The 23078-nt window shown below is 40.4% G+C and overlaps 1 protein-coding gene and 1 long non-coding RNA gene across 3 annotated transcripts in view; both read left to right on the top strand.

Moving 5' to 3' along the window:
- Positions 1–8831: 8831 nt before the first annotated feature.
- On the top strand, positions 8832–19517 carry LOC141275983 (uncharacterized). The gene is made up of 3 exons (XR_012324703.1): positions 8832–10880; positions 14565–14640; positions 16036–19517. It is a non-coding gene; the product is annotated as an uncharacterized lncRNA (long non-coding RNA).
- Positions 19518–21918: 2401 nt separating this feature from the next.
- The window catches only part of LCA5 (lebercilin LCA5), a 76332-nt gene continuing 75172 nt past the window's right edge, over positions 21919–23078 (top strand). For both annotated transcript variants that reach the window (XM_019929331.3, XM_019929332.3), the window contains exon 1: positions 21919–22092. The gene's annotated coding sequence lies outside the window, so the exon portion shown is untranslated. The remainder of the gene's footprint in view (positions 22093–23078) is intronic.

Genomic DNA, 23078 nt, shown 5'->3' with positions numbered 1-23078 from the left:
TTCATTTTATGCTTGCTTTTTATATTTTGAATTTTACATTTAATTCGTAAATTCATTTGATATGCATTTAATGAAATAGTATAAGGTATGGGTTATAAATAATGATCTCTAAGCCCGTGACTTTCCCTAGAGTCATTTAATGAATAATTCTTTTATTTTTTTGCGGTACACAGGCCTCTCACTGTTGTGGCCTCTCCCGCTGCGGACAACAGGCTCCGGACGCACAGGCTCAGCGGCCATGGCTCACGGGCCCAGCCGCTCCGCGGCATGTGGGATCTTCCCAGACCGGGGCACGAACCCGTGTCCCCTGCATTGGCAGGCAGACTCTCAAACTGCGCCACCAGGGAAGCCCCTCTTTCTTTTTTTTGATTTGAGAAGTTTTCCTTATCATATATTTTAATTTGTGTTAGTACTATTATAAAAATTGTGGTAGGACTCTAACATTTTAATGTTTGAACATGTTATATTTCTCCTCATAATTATTATTTTTCATTTTTAAACTTACTTTGCATGTTTATTCATCTAAATATGTTTTAAGATCCTTTTGAAAAAATTTTTTAAATGGTTTTGGACTATCAGTGAGCCTATAAATCAATTTGGGATGATTTGACACCTTTAAATTATTCAGTTTTCCTTTCCAGGGACATGGTATATTTTTAGCTTTTTCTTTATGTAGGTCATGAAATGTAACTATTGTGAATGAACTATCTTGTCTTCTACATTATCTAGCCAGATATTGGTAGATATCTGATAACAATATCTGTAATAACAATATTTATCTATATAATAATATCTATCTCTTTCATTGTCCAACTAGATATTGCCAGGTACCTAATAAAAATATAATAATACCTATGTTCACTGAGGTTTACTTGGGGTTTACTAAACAATTATGTTATTTAATTTTCAAAAAAGTCTGAGGAAGTGGACATTTTGGTTTCCATTTTACAAGTAAGGAAGCTAAAACTTAAGAGCATTTGGGTAACTTGCCCCAGTTTGCAGCTTCTGAGTGACAGAGCCAAGTTTCTCTGACCTCTGACCTCAAAGTCTGTGCTATTAACCACACCACACTGCAGTAGGAAAGTTATTCCATTTTATATTTTTGACTTATACTCTGATGGACTGAATTTTAGGATTGAGAGGAAAGCACATTTGACTTACAAATTTCAAGTCAGCATTCTTTATTCCCTGTTGCAGACTCCTCAATAAATCTCTATTGAATTTCAAAGAATACTCCAGAAACAAGAATTCTCAAATGACTGTCAGTAGAACTTGTCAAAAGAAGATTAGAAAGGCTCTATTAATATTTTTGCACGTATTATGTCCTTAGCACAAACTTTGTGATTTAAAAATTTTGTCTCTCTCTCCCACCCCTGGAATTTCTTATATACAAAAAGCTTCTAGACACTTCCAGAAACTCCTATTTAATTTTTTGTTATACATTAGACAGCTATCATAATGACACAGTATTAATATACCTACTATGGTCACAACAGGAGAAATAAGAGGGAAAGACAGGTCATTTGCCTCTTCAAAGGCCATTGAAAATTATGCTCATGAGCTCAACACAGCTTAATTGACCACATAATTTAAAATGACCATTAAGAAATGCATGATAAATAATAGCTTCTGAACAATAACTGTAGCATTTCTTCAGAATGAAGAAGAGTCCTTAAAAAATGGGACCAGACCTTATAATTTTCTCAGAAACCTGTTCATTATCAAAGATACTTAATGAAAGAGGAAGGAAAATGGCTCCGTGTTACAAGATTAAGTCATCCAGGATCTTTGGTATTCTGATGGCTTCTGTCCATCATGGCTGCAAAAGTCACCGTTCTTATTTTTGATATATCATGTTTGCATGCTTGTGCACGTGGTAAAAAAGAAACCGAACAAACCAAAACATACACTGAATTTTTGGGTCCCTTCTTTTCACTGGGCCACAAGTATGGATTAGCTTTTATTTTTTTTTGCGGTACGCGGGCCTCTCACTGTTGTGGCCTCTGGCACAGGCTCCGGACGCGCAGGCTCAGCAGCCCTGGCTCACGGGCCCAGCCGCTCCGCGGCATGTGGGATCTTCCCGAACCAGGGCACGAACCCGTGTCCCCTGCATCGGCAGGCGGACTCTCAACCACTGCGCCACCAGGGAAGCCCGGATTATCTTTATTTAGATGGTCAACTTTTTCTTTTGCACTCGGTTCTTCTGAACATGTGTGTATCTTGTCTAAAACTGAGGTTTTGTTGTGATTTTGAACAGATTCTTTAGAACGCAGTCTTGCAAAATATTTCCACGTGTAAGAAAACATACAAACACTCTCTTCCTCAACATTCTGTAATTTTGATCAGAGAGACATTGGGACTGGCAGGTACGAACTCAGAGGCCATGGCAGATTAGACGGTAAAACTAGAACTTTGTTGCTTGACTTGCATCAGCTATGAACTCCATCTTTTCTTTCTTCACTTGGTTGTTTAGACTATAAATGCTTCTCAAAGGAAAATTCCAGCAGTGACTGAGAAGTGGCTTCCATACCCAAACTGAATACTCTTTGGGAGATGGGAGTCTCTCTGGTCTACCGCAGCACAATTAAAAGAGTCTGAATCACCAAGGCAATGAGGGGTTGATTGCACGTCTTTTGGCGTAGCATCTCATGCTTAGAGTAACTGCAATCTGAAATACTGCAATCATTATGAGAATCATGTAACCTATTTTAAATATCAAATAACCATTAGAGCACGCTCAGATGTTAGTTGTAAAATTCATAGATGTAGATCCTCTGTTTTGACAGCTGAGAACATTCTCAAAGCAGGCTTGGATTCTCCTAAACCAGTACTTTTCAAACTTTACTGTGCGTACAAATCACCTGGATGAAGGTTTTTATTCTGTAGGTCTGGGGTGGGACCTGAGATTCTAAGTGATGTGCAGAGATACTGACACTGCTTGTTTGTGGACTCCACTTTGAGAAGCAAGATCTTGGCCAAAAGAATCCCAGCTGACATTTAGATAAACCACTGAGAAGGTAGTCATGACTCCCTTAGTATTTCAATAACTTCTACTGCTCCATTATATAGCAAAGAATTTGAGGGGTGAGGCTTTGTAACTCCTAAGAACTTGCACATAATTTAAAATCTCTTTATAGCCTGCAATGAAAAAAGCACACCAGAGGATCAGTAAAAAAGTCCTTCAAAAAAGTAACAGTCCCCATTAGTTTATAAACTATAAATGGAGTAAAACCTTTAAAAATTGTGAATCACTATGTTGTACACCTGAAACTTACATAATGTTGTACATCAAGTATACCTTAATAAAAAATTAAAAATAAATAAAGTCTTGGCAATGGGGGAAAAACGTAACAGTCCTTCAGATTTTGAAACATTGCAAAAATATTCTTAATTGGCCTTCATCAGGGTGCCTTGAAATGATAGATATTTCTAAAGGGCCTCTTTGTGGTAGGCTGACATGCTTCCCTTTTGATGTTCAATTAACACTGCATCTTTGACTACTGACTTTTGTAGAAAATCTTTGCTGGATTTTGCATAAAAGAATATGCTCTTCTGGGACACTGGCAGAAAAAGTATTAAAAGAAAGGCTCAGAGATAGACGCCATGGTCATGACATTGAAGTCCCAGTAAGACAGGTTTGCTGGAGGCACTGATAGTTGTGCCAGCATGGAAACTGCTAGAAAAGGCACCCACTATGGTAATCAGTTACTTTCTGATAATATTCTGCATTAACCACACCATATGTGGTGACCATCCCATAGAAGACCTTAGCCTGCATGGTCTTGACTTGACCACTTGTAGGAACAGCCGTCAGGTGGTCGTGGAGCTAACTCTGTAAGATCATGTCCGGTTTGGGTGAGACAGGACCAGCCAGTGCAAAAGTAGGAAGCAGCAGCTCCAGGAAGAGTATGTCCTAATGGGGAAGGTCTCATTGGTGGTCTCTGCCGTGGTCAGGCTTTTCTCTTGGTTGTTTTAAATAAGGGGGGGAAATGGTTATGCATGTCTCATCCTACAGAAAAATCTAGAGAAGCAGAGGATCTCAGTGGGGGAAAATCCAGGAGTGGCTCAGTAAACCCATGGCTGGTCACACCCTCCATTTTGTGTGGGTGCAGAAATCATTCCTTTCTGAAACCAGTGCCAGCCTCCTCTCTTCAGGTCCAGTGTTTGCCTCTTCCAGCTACCAGTAGTTGCAAAGTCCAGCCTTCCCTCTTGGCCTCCTCCCTTCAGATACATGTTATTTTAAATTCTTTATCTGAATGTATAATACTTTACAGCAAGCCCATGGTCATTACTTTGTGTGTGTGTGTTTTGAGAGCCTATTTTTTTCTTATCTTTAAAAATTTTTTAAATCTATTTTTAGTTAAAATTTTTATTTAAATTTTTTTAAATTTTATTTTTTATTGCAGTATAGTTGATTTACAATGTTGTATTAGTTTTAGGTGTGCAGCACAGTGATTCAGTTATACATAGATATATCTCTATTCTTTTTCAGATTCTTTTTCCTTGTAGGTTATTATAAAATATTGAGTATAGTTCCCTGTGCTATACGGTAGGCATGACATTTTCCTAATAATGATTTTTTTTTCTATGACAGAAGAAATAGAGATAGGAAGCTTGGGGAATGTAGAATTGTAGAAAATCCAAAATTGTCCATAATTCTTATCGTTCAAAAACAACCACTATTAACAATTTAGTGTATTTTTGCTGTTTTCCTCTTACTAAGCATTTAAACATTTGTTTTTATTAAAGCAATATAAAAACTTAGAAAACCTTTTAAATTATACAAACTTCTCTGAGACTCCTTGCCACTCCCCCCACCTCCTATGCCAAGTGTCACTTCCTGGATAATCATTTTCATCAGTAGTCCACTCACTGTTTGTAAGGGATTTTTGTTTGTTTGTGGTGGTTACTCCTTAACCTCAAATAATACATTTCACTTCGATTTCTTGTATTTTTTTTAATTTAAAATTTAAAAACAACTTTTTAAAATTGAAGTATAGTTGATTTACAATGTTGTGTTAGTTCCAGGTGTACAGCATCACTTGTATTTCTTGACTTATTAATTATAGGTAGTATTCATCAACTTGTCATGAAAGATGAGGAAATTGAACACCTATGGATACTCTGCCTTTGTCCTTCCTGAGTTTGTTAAATTTTTTAAATTGTTGACATTTATAATGTTGATATTGTCTCGTGGCTTTAAGGAGATCTTCCATGCTGTGTTTATAGGTTGAGTTTGGAAATATAAACCCAGGGGAAAGAGAGGGAAAAGGGAGTGGGGAGGACCCAACAGTCTCAGTGCTTCTTATTTATTTATTTTAAAATTTATTTATTTATTTTTATCTTTGGCTGCATTGGGTTTTCATTGCTGCGCGCGGGCTTTCTCTAATTGCAGTGAGCGGGGGCTACTCTTCGTTGCAGTGCATGGGCTTCTCATTGCGGTGGCTTCTCTTGTGGCAGAGCACAGGCTCTAGGGGTTCAGTAGTTGTGGCTCACGAGCTCTAGAGCGCAGGCTCAGTAGTTGTGGCGCACGGGCTTAGTTGCTCCGCGGCATGTGGGATCTTCCCGGACCAGGGATCGAACCCACGTCCCCTGCATTGGCAGGCGGATTCTTAACCACTGCGCCACCAGGGAAGTCCTCTCAGTACTTCTTTAATTAGTTACACTGATAATATCCCCATCCTGAACTGACTTTTGCCAGTGTTGCCTCTGAACTTGGAATTTCTCTGGGCCTCCTTTAGAAAGGACTCCTCTTACCTATGAACTTTTGGACTGTAGTTTTTCACTCTTTTTGCCCCTTCAGTCTGATCCTAATTAGTTTCTGTCTTCTAGGACTTCTGCAAACTTCTGGTCAGCTGCTAGCTATCTCCATCCCACGGAGATATATTATGTTTTTTGGGTTTTTTTTTTTTTTTTTGCAGTATGCAGGCCTCTCACTGCTGTGGCCTCTCCCGTTGTGGAGCACAGGCTCTGGATGCGCAGGCTCAGCGGCCATGGCTCATGGGCCCAGCTGCTCCGCGGCAGGTGGGATCTTCCCGGACCAGGGCACGAACCCATGTCCTCTGCATCGGCAGGCGGACTCTCAACCACTGTGCCACCAGGAAAGCCCGATATATTATATTTTTAATCTTCAAAAATATTTTTAAAAAATCTATGTGATGGCTCTTCTGTTATTTCCCTGGGACTTCAGGGAGCAGGGGGTTCAATGTGTATGTTCAGTGCACCACTTGGCAACACTAGGAATAACTTCCCCTGTATGGCAATGGGTGGTTTCAGCCATATTATGGTAAACCTAATATCTTACTAACTGAATTAACTTAATTTAGATCTTAATACAAACAAGATCACGCCATGTAGGATCATGTCGATATTTATTCAGATGCCAGGACCCAAAGCTCCCTCTTCCCCTTCGTCTCTGCTTCTGCTAGTGGCTCTGCCTCCTCTCATTTTCTTCTGTTAGATCCATTCTTATCCTAACCGCCTCCTATGTGGTTCCCATAAATGCACCCTGCAAAAACTGAAGGGAAATTGAGGAGTAATTATGTCCCATTCCTACTTAAAACTACATTAATTTATTTTTAAGTACTTATTCAGCACCTTCCCTTATTGGGCCCTGTTCAAGGTACCAGGCATACGACAGAGGATGAAACAGTGACAAACACCCACCCTTGTGGTGCTTATATTCTAAAAGGCAGAGACATGTTATATCCTGTAGGACTGCAGCCATCAGCTCCACACAAATTGGCAAACACTAGAAGGATAAAATGTGTAATGCTGCCAGCTTAGTAAACACATCATCGAAACTCCTGGCTGGCTTACTGATATCCCAAACTGTTCTAATGAATTACTAGGTAGTCAGTGGATATTTAATAATGATAAAAATAATCACATTGGGCTTCCCTGGTGGCGCAGTGGTTGGGAGTCCGCCTGCCGATGCAGGGGACGCGGGTTCGTGCCCCGGTCCGGGAGGATCCCACGTGCCGCGGAGCGGCTGGGCCCGTGAGCCATGGTCGTTGGGACTGCGCGTCCGGAGCCTGTGCTCCACAGCGGGAGGGGCCACAGCAGTGGGAGTCCCGCGTACTGTAAAAAAAAATAATAATAATTATCACATTAAAAGAACAAAAAAATATTATAATTCAAATTTGAAGGCAACATCTATGTCCTACAACAGAGTAATGGTTAAAAACTTGTGACATATCTGTAAAATGGAAATATGCAGCTGTTATAAATAATATTTATAAAGTTTTTTGAGCATGTGAAGATTTTTTTAAGATGATGAGAAAATTGTTATAAGTAAAAAAAATCACGTATAAAATTGTGTACATAGTTTGATTCTGTACGTTAATTAAGCTGTCTCAATATTCAAAAATACAACAGTATCACTGCTTTCAACTGTGCTCTCTTCAATTCCAGATTAACATCTTGGACAGATTCCATAACACTGTGGTTACTTTCAGGTTTTGAAGTATAGTCTAGTTTTAAACCTTCAGTCTCATTTCTGATTCAATTTCTTTTCCTTCCCTCGTACAGTAGAAGCTGGAACTCTGAACACAACAGAAGTAGGGGAGGCCGTACAGCTGGTTCTGGACAATGGAGGCGGTCAGCATCCACCTCCTTTTGTGAATGGCCCATGGGTCACAGGTGGGGAGACATCACTTGTCTCTCTCTGGTTCGTCGTGTTCTCGTCCGATGCCAATGCCTCAGAGGCTGAGATGGTCTCCAGACAGGTGAAGTGTGGGTCCCTTGGGGCAATGCTGTGGTCCCCTCTGTTGCTGTGGGGAAGAGAAGGGCAAACTAGACTTCCTTCAGGTCGCCCAGCTGTTTGCCCTCCCAGCTTCTATGGGTTGTGCATCTACCACACATCTGCCTCCATGCTCTTCTGCTTCTCCTCTAACTCTCCACTCCTTCCCTGGAATAATGAGACTTCGGGTGTCCCTGCCATGTCCTTTAAAATCATGGCCAACTGATTGGGGGCAGGAGCCTTCACCTTCTTCTAGGCATACTGTATCTTCAAGCCTTATTGGGAGTGGTTTTTCTACTCTCAGCTTCAGACATTTCTAGACTAGAAATGGACATTAGTCTCTATGCATGCCCCATAAACAATGGAAGATGCTCCCACAGCCATCTCAAATGCCTTATTCCAAAGGCAGCACAAAGTTACAAAGGGGCTGCAACTTAGCAGGCGTCAGTCAGGGAGCAAGATGCTAGTCTCCTCTTCTTCAAGTTACCTGTGAATTGTTCTCCTGGATTTCTTCCCCTCACCCCTTTGGTGAGGCCCAAAGGCCCAAAGGCCTTTCCTTTGGTGAGATGAAGACAAAGAAAGGAGTTTCCTAGGGTGGTGGTTGGTAGTGGTAAGATTGCTTCTATACTTTTTAAAAAGCACTGGTAGAAGGTTTTGAGTCCTAATTATTTATGGCTCTTTAGAGAATGATCTCAGCTTTGGGAAGTAGCCACAATTCTGGACCAACAGGAAAAAATCCCATGCAACATGTCACTAAGCAGGAAGTGGGTAAGGGGAAGACTAGAGACACTTTCAAGTTTAATAACTTTTACCCCACTATTTGTATTACTTAATTTTTATTATCTGAAAAGAAAAGTCTTCTCAATTCATCCAACTCTTGCAGTTTTCTTAAATGTCTTAGGTATTGTCCTAGTGTCAGAGTCTGCCTGGTGTCTGTTCCCAGTTACTAATGTTGGTGTTATAGACTGGACCAAAGCTTATGAAATGGCTACCCTGTTCTCCCTAACCTTCTACCTGGTCCAGATACCATGACCTTAATCCCACTCTTGTCCTGTGACTAGGAGCAGGCAACTGGCCACTATGCCTTTTTTTTTTTTTTTTTTTTTTTTTTTGCGGTACGCGGGCCTCTCCCTGCTGTGGCCTCTCCCGTTGCGGAGCACAGGCTCCGGACGCGCAGGCTCAGCAGCCATGGCTCACGGGCCCAGCCGCTCTGCGGCATGTGGGATCTTCCCGGACTGGGTCACGAACCCGTGTCTCCTGCATCGGCAGGTGGACTCCCAACCACTGTGCCACCAGGGAAGCCCGCCACTATGCCTTTGACAAGATGTTGCTCCCTGCTGTCTGATTTCTTACCTGAGCTTTCACAGCCAGGTCCCTCGTTCTTATCTCAGGATCCGGTATGGTGAATTGCATTGTTACTGATGCTCATCCACAGCCTGGACTTGCCCTGGGTGTCCTGCTTTGCCTCTGAATTTTCAGGAAGGGCATCCTGTGCACGTCAGCTTCCCTAAACTCTAATGCTAGATTGTGATCTATCACTAGTTTCTGCCCATGCCAGTTCACTAAAACTTCTTTCACCAAGGATAAGAACAGCTATGAATTGCAATATTTTTAAAAATTGTAGCAAAATACACATAAACATATATAAAATTTACTTTTTTTTTTTTTTTTTGCGGTACGCGGGCCTCTCACTGTTGTGGCCTCTCCCGTTGCGGAGCACAGGCTCCGGACGCGCAGGCTCAGCAGCCATGGCTCACGGGCCCAGCCGCTCCGCGGCATGTGGGATCTTCCTGGACCGGGGCACGAACCCGTGTCCCCTGCATCGGCAGGCAGACTCTCAACCACTGCGCCACCAGGGAAGCCCTAAAATTTACCATTTTAAGTGTACAGTTCAGTGGCAGTAAGTAAATTCAAATGTATAACCATCACCATTTTTTATTTCCAGAAAGTTTCATCATCTCAAACAAAAATGCTGTATCCATTAGACAGTAACTCTCATTCTCTCCCTGCCCTTTGGCTGCTGATTACCTCGGTTCCACTATCTGTCTCTCTGAGCTTGCCTATTCTGGATATTTCATATGATATTAATGTTGTCCCCAAGGCTTACTCACCTCTGGTTACACTGATCACTGAGTGCCAGATTTTTATGGGTTTTTTTGTTTGTTTTCTGTTCTTTTTTTCTTTTTTTTAAATTGAAGTATAGTTGGTGTACAGGATTATATGTTACAGGTATACAATATAGTGACTTATGATTTTTAAAGGTTACACTCCATTTATAGTTGTTATAAAATATTGGCTATATTCCTTGTGTTGTACAATATATCCCTATAGCTTATTTTATACCTAATAGTTTGTACCTCTTAATCCCCTACCCCTATCTTGCCCCACCCCCTTTCCCTCTCCCAACTGGAAACCACTAGTTTGTCCTCTATATCTGTGAGTCTGTTTCCCTTTTCTTACAGTGTTATGTAGGCTCTCCAAACTTTACTTAACCTAGTATAAGTTCCTTATATACATGTAGTGAGAAGAAACTTTAAATATCTTTTATAATTCCTTTTCCTTTGGAATCATATTTTTGAAATTATCTTCCTATTGATTTAATTATCAAGAAAAAAGTGCAGTTGCTGAGATCAAAAAGATTCTTCGAATTTACCGAGGGAAAAAAGGTTAAAAAAAAAAAAAGGAAAGAAAGAAAAGAGAAAGCATGTTAATTCTTCTTTAATAATTCAAGATTTCAGTGATCCAAAAGTATTGGGGAAAAAAAAATCACCTGAGTAATAAAGCATGCATCATTTGAACGGATTAAAGTTCAAATCACTGCAAAGCAGCTTACTTTTCATCCATCACCATGGATACAAAAGGACAGCTCAAGTGCAGGCATCTGACATCACAAGCATGTCCAGACAAGCCAGGGAGGGGAGCGGAGCCACAAAGGACTGGAAGAAAAGCCACGAAGGGAGGGGAGGAAGAGGCAGAGGGAATGGGTTATTGTTAAAATGATAAATCAGAAGTTCGGTTGGGAGGATTGAATAGGTGGAGGCACGAGGCCAGCTGAGAAGCTTGGAGACCAGCGTTTGTTTACAATGACCTTTAAATACCTTCTTAGCCAGAAACAGAACCAGAGGAAGACTGAGAAGAGGTATATCAGATCATTCGCTACTCAAACGGCAATTTCGATAGTTTCATTTGTTCTCCTTATTTTATTTTTAGACTTTAATTTTAACTAATGTTCTAAAGGTTTCACTTGCCTGGCCAGTGGTTAAGACTCCGCAGAGGCTCAGGTTTGATCCCTGGTCCGGGAAGTAAGATCCCGCATGCCGCGCGCGGCTCTGTCAAAACAAACAAACAAGAACAAAAACACCTCAATCCCCAAAGTAGCTGAAATCTCCAAATAACAGCTGAAAAGACTCAATGGGACCAGTGCCCACAGGACAATACAAAGTGGTAAATATTGAGACAAATTGCTAGGTATTGGGCTTCCCTGGTGGCGCAGTGGGTGAGAGTTCGCCTGCTGATGCAGGGGACGCGGGTTCGTGCCCTGGTCCGGGAAGATCCCACATGCCGCGGAGCGGCTGGGCCCGTGAGCCATGGCCGCTGAGCCTGCGCGTCCGGAGCCTGTGCTGCGCAACGGGAGAGGCCACAGCAGTGAGAGGCCTGTGTACCGCAAAAAAAAAAAAAAAAAAAAAAAAAATTGCTAGGTATTAAGTTCTTCTTCATGAACAGACACAATTTTTACTATTTAAAATTTTTTATTAACTTAAAATTTTGTTTCCTATAAAGCGACAACGAGTGCATCTTATTCTCAGGTTGCTGCCTAGCGTATAAAGACCTGGACTTGGAAACTCTGGATTGGGAGGTGTGCTGGTCAAGGTATAACAACCGGTTCTCTGGGGAAAGCCCTGATTTGTAGTGTTTGCTGATTTCTGTGGTTTAAATATTTTCGCCATGCCTGATTTCCGGCTACTGTCCTGATGTCAGCTGGCTTACAAACCTTCTGAAAATGTTAACAGTTGGCTCTTGGGAGCCAGTACCAGCGAGCTCTCGCAGGTCATTGATTGGTTTCTGTGACAGCTCTGACACCAGCTTGTCCTGGGACTCCAAGCATCTCACAAGACCTCAGTTTCCTCATGGGATGAAGGGGTTGGAACTGGACTTAAACTTTGGTTGTTAAAATTCTGTGTTGGTTTGCCCTGGTGATTTGAGAGAGGATTCTTGGGCGCCTGCTTCTGGGAGGGGTTTGGGAGATCCTCATATGCACTTCCCCTTTGCACAGCTATCCTCCTGACTCTATCATAGAGTATATATATATATTTTTTCCTTTATTTAAAATTGAAGTATAGTTGATTTACAATATCATGTTAGTTTCAGGTATACAGCACACTGATTCAGTTATACATATATATATTCTTTTTCAGATTCTTTCCCCTTATAGATTATTACATAACGTTGAGTAGAGTTCCTTGTGCTATACAGTAGGTCCTTGTTGATTATCTATTTTATGTATAGTAGTGTATATATGTAAATCCCATCCTCCTAATTTATCCACCCCCCCTTCCCTTTTGGTAACCATAAGTTTATTTTCTATGTTTGTGGGTCTCTTTCTGTTTTGTAAATAAGCTCATTTGTGTTTTTTTTTTTTTAGATTCCACATATAAATGGTGTCATATGATATTTGTCTTTGTCTGGCTTACTTCATTTAGTATGATAATCTCTAGGTCCATCCATGTTGCTGCAAATGGCATTATGTCATTCTTTTTTACGGCTGAGTACTATTCCATTGTATATATGTACCATATCTTCTTTAATCATTCATCTGTCAATGGACACTCGGGTTGTTTCCATGTCTTGGCTATTGTAAATAGTACTGCCATGAACATTGGGGTGCATGTACCTTTTCAAATTATAGTTTTCTCTGGATATATGCCCAGGAATGGGATTGCTGGATCATATGATAACTCTATTTTTAGTTTTATAAGGAAGCTCCATACTGTTTTCCATAGTGGCTATACCAATTTACATTCCCGTCAACAGCGTAGAAGGGTTCCTTTTTCTCATAGAGTATATTTTAGATTTCTGTGTAACCTACTGTTTGAAAAGAAGCTTCTATTACTACGGGAAAATAATCAGAAAGCCACTTGACTAATTGATCTTAAAGACTCCCTTCCATTAATGAAAACTGACGATTCTATGAAACTAAAAATGTGAGTCAAACACAAATATAATGATGTCTGTGGATTGTACTGTACTCACAATAGTACTTTCTTTTTCTTGGTTAAATCTTAAACTAAACAGTGGCTGAAAGAGTCAACCATACCTGAGTGGAGTTGTACCCATGGAATCATAGACTTTAAAATGAGAAGAACTTAGAGGTGATTTCCTCCAAGGGTTTCAAATATGCCCAAGGGGTTCATCCAAGTCCTCTCAGAAGATGCTCTGTGTGTGTGTGCATGTGTATGCACAAACACGTGTGTATGCTAAACAGGTTGTGAGCCACTTGTACCCCTCCCTCCCCATTGGCATTCCTCCTTCAACAGAGAAGCACATCTTATGTTTTAAATATTGGCTTTCCATTCAAGATTTCCCTTGAGGAAAGGGTTCCGATGTGTGTATGGGGGAAAGAGGAAGACTGGGAACAGAGTAAAGACAAGTGATTAATGCCATTTGCTTTGTTTTAAAGAAGAAGAATTCCTTGTCCTCTATCCCACAACCAGTAAGAGGCTGAGTCATGTCTAAAATTCAGGTCTTTAAGTTTTCAGACTATTATTTCCCTTTTCAGAAGCTGACTACCTTCCTTATTACATGCCTTTGGGTAAATAGTCTAACCCTATATTGCCCAATAGGATAGCCACAACCCACTGTTGAGTACTTGAAGTGTGGCTGGTCTGAGATGTGTTGTAACTGTAAAATAGACACTTAAGTGTCAAAGTCTTAGTAGAAAAAAATGTGAAATATCTCATTGATAATTTTCAAATATCAATTGCATGTTGAAAATGATAATACTTTGGATATATTACGTTAAATGAATTGTCTAAAACTTATTTTAGCCTGAGTACTAGACAGTTTAAAATTAAACATGTGGCTCACATTATGGGTCTGTTAGACAAATCTGACTTAACCTTGGGGTCAGTTTCCTCATCTGTTGAAAGGGGAAAGTATCTGCCCTTTCTATTTCTCAGGATTGTTTTAAAATCAAATGAGGTAATCTTTGTGAAAGTGCTATGCAAAATGCTACACAAATCTAAGATCCTACTCCAAGGCATTTTAATGCTTGTTGGGTCACCCATTGTGTTAGTTGCTCCTTGGAAAGTTTTGTGGAGTTTTTTCTTTGTTATTGTTTATATGTTTTTGGAGGGTGGGGCAGGGGGAGGTAAAGTAATAGTGTAGGCTACAAACATAATAATGAGCACATTCACTTAGTCTTCTCATTTATATTCTGTGTGTGCACTGAGTCTGTTAACTCAGCCTCAGTACTGAACCGTATAAATGGTAGATGCTATACTTACATGCTGTGAGGATCTCAGCTTGAGCCATAGACCTCAGAATCCTCCTGGGAAAGAACTTTTCCAAGGGGAAAAGGGTAAAGTACAGCTACCTTGATCAAGAGCTGTCAGAGAAGGTAGTGTCTGACTACAGCACTCAAATCCATGCCAGTCCAGCTCCCTACTGTGTTTGTATGATGAGGCAAGAGAAATGAAAGCACTGTTTCATTAAATTATGTAAAACATCTGGGCATAATGAGTGTCTTAGTCAGTGTGGGCTGCTATAACAAAAATACTGTACCATAGACTGGGTGGCTTAAACAACATTAATTTATTTCTCACAGTTCTGGAAGCTAAGAAGTCAAGATCAAGATGGCAGCAGATCTGGTGTCTGGTGAGAACCCACTTCCTGGCTTGCAGGTAGCTGTCTCATTGTAGCCTCACATGGCAGAGTCCTAGCTTTCTGGCCTCTTCTTATAAGAGCACTAATCCCATTTGTGAGAGCTCCACCCTCATGACCTGATCACCTCCTAAAGACCCCATTTCATAATACCATCACATTGGGGATTAGATTTCAACATATGAATTTTCAGGGAGACACAAACATTCAGTCTATAACAGCAAGAAACACTTAACTGGGATCCATGTAACAGAGAGTGACACATAGGGAAGGGGGCATATCACTTTCACCTCCAAACCTTGGCTCTAGAACACTAGGTCAGGATGCTGTTGGGAAAATAGAAACTGCACTAGGTTTAAATAGAGGGTATTTGGGAATTCCCTGGCAGTCCAGTGGTTAGGACTTCATGTTCTCACTGCCGAGGCCGTGGGTTCAATCCCTGGTCGGGGAACTAAGATCCCTCAAGCCGTGCTGTGTGGCAATAAATAAATAAAATAAAATAAAATAAAATAAAATAAATGAGAGTATTTAATACAGGGAACTGGTACACAGGTGTTGAAAGGCTGAAAGATCACAAAGGATAACCCAGATATTTGTAACTGCAAAAAGCAATTACCTGTATGGATTAAAGGAATAAACACAGAGGTGGGGTCACTAGAACCTAGGGACTCAGAGAGAAGGCCCCACAGGTCTGGTATCTACACCCAGAGGAGAGAGCTCTAAGTATCTAGTCCTGGGAGCAGCAAAAGACATGTTAGACTAGAGCCAACTGCTTCTGCTGCTGGAGAAGGAATGTCTCTCTGCTCACCACCTGCCTTCTAAACTTTCCCCAATGCCTTCTGCTATCAGAACCTGACAGGGAGCCAACTCACAAGGGAGTTTGGGAAATGCAGATAGCCAAGTCCTAGTACCAGCATCACATAATAGAATACAGAAAGGCAGGCTAGGAAGTGAGAAACAATAGGCATTTAACTGGCACTATTCCAGTTCAACTTTGGCACTGACATAGTGGTGGTACTTAGTGATTCAGTAACAGCCACCAGTGGAAACTGCCGGGTTCTGGAGAGAAAGGGGAGAGACTAACCATGATAGGGCAGTGGTCCTATTGTCTCTCCTAAGAAGGATTACCATTGAAGGTAATGGTGTTTGTAAGTATGAGACACTCTCTGGGAAGTCCCATAAATTACTGGTGGGGAAGTCTTTTGACAGTGGAGGGTCAACTATAAGTCAGAAGGGGTCAAAGGACAACAAAATTTGGCTGATCTGATCTGTATTTACAGACTGGGGATCTTAGAATTACATGTGCTTTTCTAAAAAGAACTTTACAAAACAGCAGACCCTCCGAACCTATTTGAATAAAATTATTATCACTTTTGGGGACATCTGTTGGTTTTGTCCCGTATTCCTTCTTCTAGTAACGGCATTCCAGTTTTCCTTTGGAGAAGCACCTCTCTCAGCTCTTCTGGGTGAACATAAAAATACAGGTGACTTGATCATACCCTTTCCACCTCCCCACCCCAAGGAGCCACTTGGCCACAGTAATTAGTTCATGTTCAGGTATGAGCAGAGTTAATACCAGGATTTCTGCTGGACCAATCAGAAAAGAGGTGTTCTTTTTCCTACGGGGTTGCTAGATGAATAGAATGTAAGTTTGGCGCTTTCGTGGTCAAACTTGGCAGGGAAAGCCTGCCTGACATAAAACCTACACATAAAGAAGTACATGCAAGAGACAAAGAGAAAACAAAAATTTAATATCAATAACATTGAGCACTTGGATCCAACCATATTTGGAGCTGGGTTTACTTCTAGATTTTTCTATCATATAAAACAATCTATTCTTCTTTGTTTTTTACTAAGCCATTTTTAAAAATTGAGGTAAAGTTCACATACAGTGAAAAACACCTATCTTAATTATAAATTTTGATGAGTTTTGATAAAGGAAACACTCTTAACTACCTCCTCAGTCAAGATATAGTATATTCACATCACTCTTTCACTCCTTTCCAGTCCGTCCCTACCCCACCCCCATAGTCTACTGTTCTGATTTTCACCAGTTAAGATGAACTTCGCCTGTTTTTTAACTGATTGTTAGTGGAAATATACAGAATATATGCTTTTGTGTCTGACTTCTTCTGCTCAACATTATACCTTTGAAATTCATCCATGCTGACCAGTAGTTAATTCTGTTGATGACCAGCATTACATTGTAAGGATAATACTGTATTTAAAAGTATTATTCTCATGTTAATGGATATTTGGGTTGTTTCCTGTTTTGCCTAATATGAATAACGCTGCTATAAATGCTATTGATTAAGTATTTTTTGAATTTTTTTTTATATCTCTAGTGTAAATACCTTGGCGAAATTACTGGGTCATGTTATAAATGTATGTTTACCTTCCTAAGAAATGCTGTCTGCATTTTCACCTGGATGTCCCAAAGATATCTCAAACATGGTCCCCAAACCATTTACTACTGTCCTTTATCTCACACTTGCCCTTCTGTACTCACCGTCTTTGGTGAAGGGTACCAGGCGTCTTCTCCAGGAATTTGGGGTCAACCTGGGATTCTTCTTCCCCATCACCCTCTCACATACAATCAGTCACCCAAACTTATAACATAGGTAATACACACCCATTTTCTTTCTCTCCCTACTACAATTGCAGTATAACATAGTACAGTCATTTTCAAACTTCCTTTTTTTTTACTTTGAGACATAGTAATACCACATAATAGATATATAAAAATCACTGAAACAGAAGTTTCATAAAATGATATTTATCCTTCCTGTACACAATATACTCTGGTATTTTCTGTTCTCCTCTATATCCATTAAAAAATGTGGTTACAAACCATAAATTGATTTGATAATTCATTAATAAACCACAAAAACAGGTGGTTGAAAGCCCGGGTCCTAGAGTCAGACAGGGATTTAAATCCCTACTCTGCTATTTCCTAACTGTAACCCTGGGCAAAACACTTAGCCTCTTTCAGCCCCAGGCTTCACTTGTAACAAACAAATAACAAAAATAATACTATATCAGAGTCGTAGTAAGGATTAAATTGGGTTGCGGCAAGGATTAAAGTGAGTATGTAAAACTGTATGTCTAGGGCCAGGAATAGAAGATGCTCACTTGATATTGGTCAATATTGCTCCCTCGATCAATATTAGTTGATTCAGGCCCTCCTCATTTCTTGCCTATGTTACTAGCCCCTTCCTGAAGTTTTAAAGGTCTTACCTGACCTTTCTGCTTCTAGTCTCACCCTGCTGGGATAATCTATCTAAAGTGCAGATCAAATCATATCAGTCCAAAAATTCATCAGTCACTACCTATGGTGTTTGGGATTAAATACAAGCTTAAAAAAGCATTTAAACATCTCTAGCCTTTGCCTCCTATCCAACCATACACTGGCGAGAGAAGGGGCTACTCCCTCTCTCAGTGTATGCTCTACCTTTCCCCATGCCCTCCCCCATGATGTTTACTAAACGATTTGCCCTGCCTCTGGGCATATACTGCCCTGCCTGGGGATATACTGATTTATTTCTACCTTATTTATCTTCCCATTTCTGGTTAGCTTTATGTGGCATAAGCTCTAATTCAAGAGTTATTTCCTCTGGGAATCATATCTGGGCCACCAGGCTGAGTTAAGAGTTCCTTCCCCAAGTCCCCTTAGCACCTTAGGTATATCTTTATAATTGCCCTTATTACATAGATGACCTGCAATCAGAAAAACTTATCTTTCTTGTTCATTAGACAGCAGGCAGCTGGAAGACAAGGACTTCATTTTTCATCTCTGTGTTCCCCAAGTACTCAATATGTATTTAATGAACGAAGGTTTCTACCTCAGAAATTTCCCATTGCAGCTCTGCTATGCCATTTTTCTGTTTTCACTGGAGAAATACCTGTCTATTATGCTGGAACTCCCAAGTAGTAAAAACACTTTTTTCTTTACCTAGGATATTTATTGTCAATTAAAAAGACAGTCACTGATTTTAATAGAATCTCCTGTGGATTATTTTCAGTTGAGAACAGGCAATCATCTACTAAGAAAACTATACTAACATTCTCCCTTTCAAATCTAACAATGTGAATACAAATAGAATTACATTTTCCTTCAGTGTTAGTCCTACTGCGTTGGAGACAGCATTTGACCTGTAGGTCAATTTACTTAAAGATGTAATTGTGGAGTAACAAAATATGAAAACATGTATTAAAAACTAGCTTAAACCAGCTTTTGATTTAGTTCTTTCTATGCAAAACAAAAGCAAAAGCCCCCCAAATTCAAATAAACTCTAAGAAATTGAGAAACTATTAATGATTTACTCACCAATTATGAAAGAAAAATACTAGTAAACATCTCAATAGCCTTATTTCTTTCTCCACTAACAAAATAATTAACTTGTAAATTTCATCAAGTGATCAAATAAGATTTATCCTTTAAAGAAAGTAAGTCAAAGAGTATCAGCTTTCTGTACTGCAAAGGCAAATAATAACAAAAATCAATTAGACTAAATTTGTTTTTATAAGAGCAGACTACTTTCTGTGTCCCCAGTTTTACTGTTCTTTATACCCTACTCAAGTTTTCCTAAGCCATTCCATTTTTTTAAACATCTGGTGTATTAGATAATGTTTAAAAGTTAATATTATGTGTTGGCAACCCACTATTTACCTGGAATTTATAAATAAATTTAAAATTTTCTAGCAATATGGACACCAAAAAGTTAGATTTAGAATTTTCGAATTTTGTACTACTTATCACAAAAGGTAAAATATATAAGAATATATATATTCTTATATATATATTCTTTTTTTTAAGAATTGTATTAAATGGACAACTGAACTTTAGCTAAGAATAATTATATGCTGGTGTACTTTCTAAGTTGTGATTATTTCTAGTATGCCCATTTTAAATTATAGTCATTGTAATTTCTGGATTGTCTACAGTTGGAAAGTCTACTTACTAGTCTATTAATTTTATGAAGCTTCTAACAAATTGTTCAAACACTTAAGTTTCCCCATATGCAAAATGGGAATAAGTCTACTGGTAAGCATTTCTAGGAAGATTTTAATTGATATCATCTGTATCACTGTTGCCACATAGTATTAAACAAGGCAATCAGAGTCCTGCAAAAAGTTAACATTCAGTTAAATCTGGAGATATTGCAATAACAATATAAGCCCCAAAATAATAAAAATAAAACTCCAAAGTGCTTAATAATTATTAACATAAATTTTTTCATAAACATAATCTTTAAAAATAATAAGTCTGGTTCCTGTTGCTTATAATTTCAAGTGGCAGAAATGTAAAGATGTGATTTTGTTGGCTTTGTTTCCCTTTTTTTTTTTTTGAAAAGCAGAATTCTATGTAGTATATAGTGAAATGAAATGGCAAATGGTATAATCTTAGGAAATTCCAGCCCTATCAAAATCATATCAAAACCATGTAAAATCACATAAAAACATTTGAAATTATCTCCTATTTTGGGATAACCTTTTAAAAAATTAGTTCAATAAACTGATTCTTAACTTATGTAGGTTTATAAATTCTTTTGGTCTTTTTCCTAGGTCCAACAAATTGATAGTCATTGTTATTCCAAATACGATAGAGTGAATAAAACTGTACATTGTAAAGATCTTGAAAATGTGTTACATACAATTAGACAATTTTGTGGAGACTCCTGAACTTTTAAATTCTTTCTTGCTCGCCAGCAACTCTATTAACCTGTAGGTGAAACACATTAAAGGCCTTAAATTTGAAACCTGGAACTTAGCTGACCTTGGCTTGAATCCTGACCCCACCACTTACTACTTTAGTATCTAGTGGTAGATCCTTTAACCTTTCAGAATCTGTTTCCTCAGGTAGAACGATGAATAACAATACCAGTCTAGAACCTGAATGAAGCCAGAATATTACACTGACTAGCACACTGTTAGTGCTAAATAAATACCGTTTCATTCTCAGCTCTCCTTGAGTGCTAGCAAACCCCAGTTTGACTATTTGGGGAGAGACTCTTTTTGTTTTTGTTTTTTAATCTAGTTACAGGATGTTTTTTGACTCTTTATAGCAACTTCCTTTAAAAGTAATCCATCAATGCGTTTACTGAGCTACATAGTATTAACTTTAACGGAGTAATAATCAGTGAACTAGTTTAATGAAGAGTATTAGCAGATTTAAACAAATTAATGAAAAGCTATTTCAGTGCAGTTTCTGGTATTACTCATCTTGATTTTTTTACTAACAGATGATTACTATCTTCTCCCGATTATTGCGCATAGAGACGATTGTATTTAATTATGGTATTGTTTAGGTGGGTTAATCTTTAACTTGAAGTAAAATATATTGACAGGGTAAAATGAAAGGTTTGAAACAGTGCAAGTCGAACACATGGTCAAGCAAGAAACGGAATTACCGTAATTCATGGTCAGAAGATTGATTAGAACGCCTTTGCCTTCAAGAATTAGATTCTCTGCAGAATGAAGGTGCTAGAGAAATTAACAAAGGCGAGAACACCGGAGTATGGTGTTAAACCATCATGATAATCAGAAGGCTCAGAAAGGCTTGAAACTTCATCGCAGAGAGGATTTTCTTTTTACCTTCCCTGCCTCCCGCAATTAATGCAATTTAATATACACTGTCAATTATTTTTGAAGGGAAAATATGCCTTAAAGCAGCTCTCGATAGGTTACTGACATGCCCCACAAATGTCATTCCACCTCAAACCCCTTCCAAAACCCAACAATCACTTTTAAGCCTAATTCGGGGCACTTTCGTGCTTCACTAAAGCCAGGTCTTCGAGGCAGGCGCATCAGTACACTTATTCCACATCCTCCTGAAAATCAGCAATTTCAGTGCTAAGACAGAGAAGCGACTAGCTATTTGTTTCTAATTTAAAACCAAGCGATTTCCAAAAACGATTCGAGACAATTTTCAATGTTTTCAACTACGCAGTTGCTCATTTCTACAATTCACGTCAAGTAACCCCTCTCCTCTCCGCCCGCGCCTTTCACCTCCCACCACCCAGGGGCCTAGACCCTCTGCGGCCGCCCCTGGCTTCGCTCAGCTTAAAGGGCCGGGCGCGCTTCTACGAGCTTCGGTGCGCACGACTTCGCCTCTCTCCGTAGCCTCTACAGCCAGAGCGGTCAACCAATGGCCGCCTAGTCTCGTACTCATCGTCCCGCCTTCCGGTTCCACTGAAGCCAATAGAAAGAGCCCTCTAACAACAGAAGCCAATGGGAGGTCGGGGGCGGGCTTATCATTGGCTGCGGGCGTCCCGCAGTGCAGTCTGGGCCTCCCCCTCCGTTACCCTGGAGCCGAGGTCGCCGTGCCGTTGCAACCCAGGAGCTGACGTCCCTGCCCCTACCTTAGCCCCGTGTTCAAACTTTCCGCACCCCAGCCCCCTGAGCGCCCGCCCCGCAGCCGAGTCTGGCACCCCCTCTTTGGCGGCCAGACGCCGAGGCCCCGCGGACAGAAGGTAAGGAGGCGGGCGCCGCGTCCGCGTTGAGGAGGGGCGGGAGCGGTTTGGAGGTGGGCTTTGGGGTGGGCGTGGGGATAGGGGGGACTTGAGGGTGCGAGTTGAGGCCGGGCTGTGCGGGACCCGCCAAGCAGGTTGGGGGCGTGCGAGTGGAGTTGTTAAAGGATTAGGGATGGAGGAGGACTGGGGGACGCGGGGAGAAGGAAAGTCCTCGGAAAACAAATCTGGAGCCCGGCGGCTGGGAGGGGGTTGGGCGGAGGGGAGGTTGACCGAGAGATGGGGGATTGGGAAGTTAGGATGAGAACGAGTTCGGGAGGGGTTGCTTTGGGAGATCAGGCAAAGAAGGAAGGGAGCGCCTTGCAGGAGGATCTAGAGAAGGGGTTCGGAATTATTAGAAAGCCCTAGGGGCCTGCAGACACTGAAGATGGGAAAGGAGGGACGGGGCAAGAAGGGGAAGGAGGCTGTGAGGCTCTTTGTAGCCCTGGAATTAATAAATGATAGGAAGTTAAGACTGATTGGAGTGGAACGGCTCTTTGGTGCAGGCTGTGAAATTTTTACACATCCTTCAGAGATGGGATGAGAGGAGGGGAGAGTTGGCAAAAAAAAAAAAAAAAGTGCCTTCTTGGCATCGGTGAATCGGAGTGGGTGCTCAGATACTTGGCGTTTTAAGTCGGCAGGACCACGGGGTAGTGTTTAACAGTAGTGAAGAGCACGGGTCCAGTTCACCTGAGCTTAATCCCCTCTCACTGACTTCCACCTGAGCTTAACCCCCTCTCACTGACTTCCACCTGAGCTTAAACCCCTCTCATTGACTTTCACCTGAGTTTAAACCTCTCATTCACTTTGTGGCCTCAGACAAACCACAACTATCAATTAGTAACAAATTGGGGATTAAGCAGGAGAGTCATGCTGTCTGATCTCTTTGTCAAGTTTCAATAGGTTTCTCTAACTGGGGCAACAAAAATGAAAGCAGGATATCAGTTAGG

This window comes from Tursiops truncatus, chromosome 12 (assembly GCF_011762595.2).
Source record: "Tursiops truncatus isolate mTurTru1 chromosome 12, mTurTru1.mat.Y, whole genome shotgun sequence".
NCBI lineage: Eukaryota > Metazoa > Chordata > Mammalia > Artiodactyla > Delphinidae > Tursiops > Tursiops truncatus.
The sequence above is the reverse complement of the archived record's forward strand: the minus strand, read 5'-3'. Positions and strand labels throughout refer to the sequence as shown.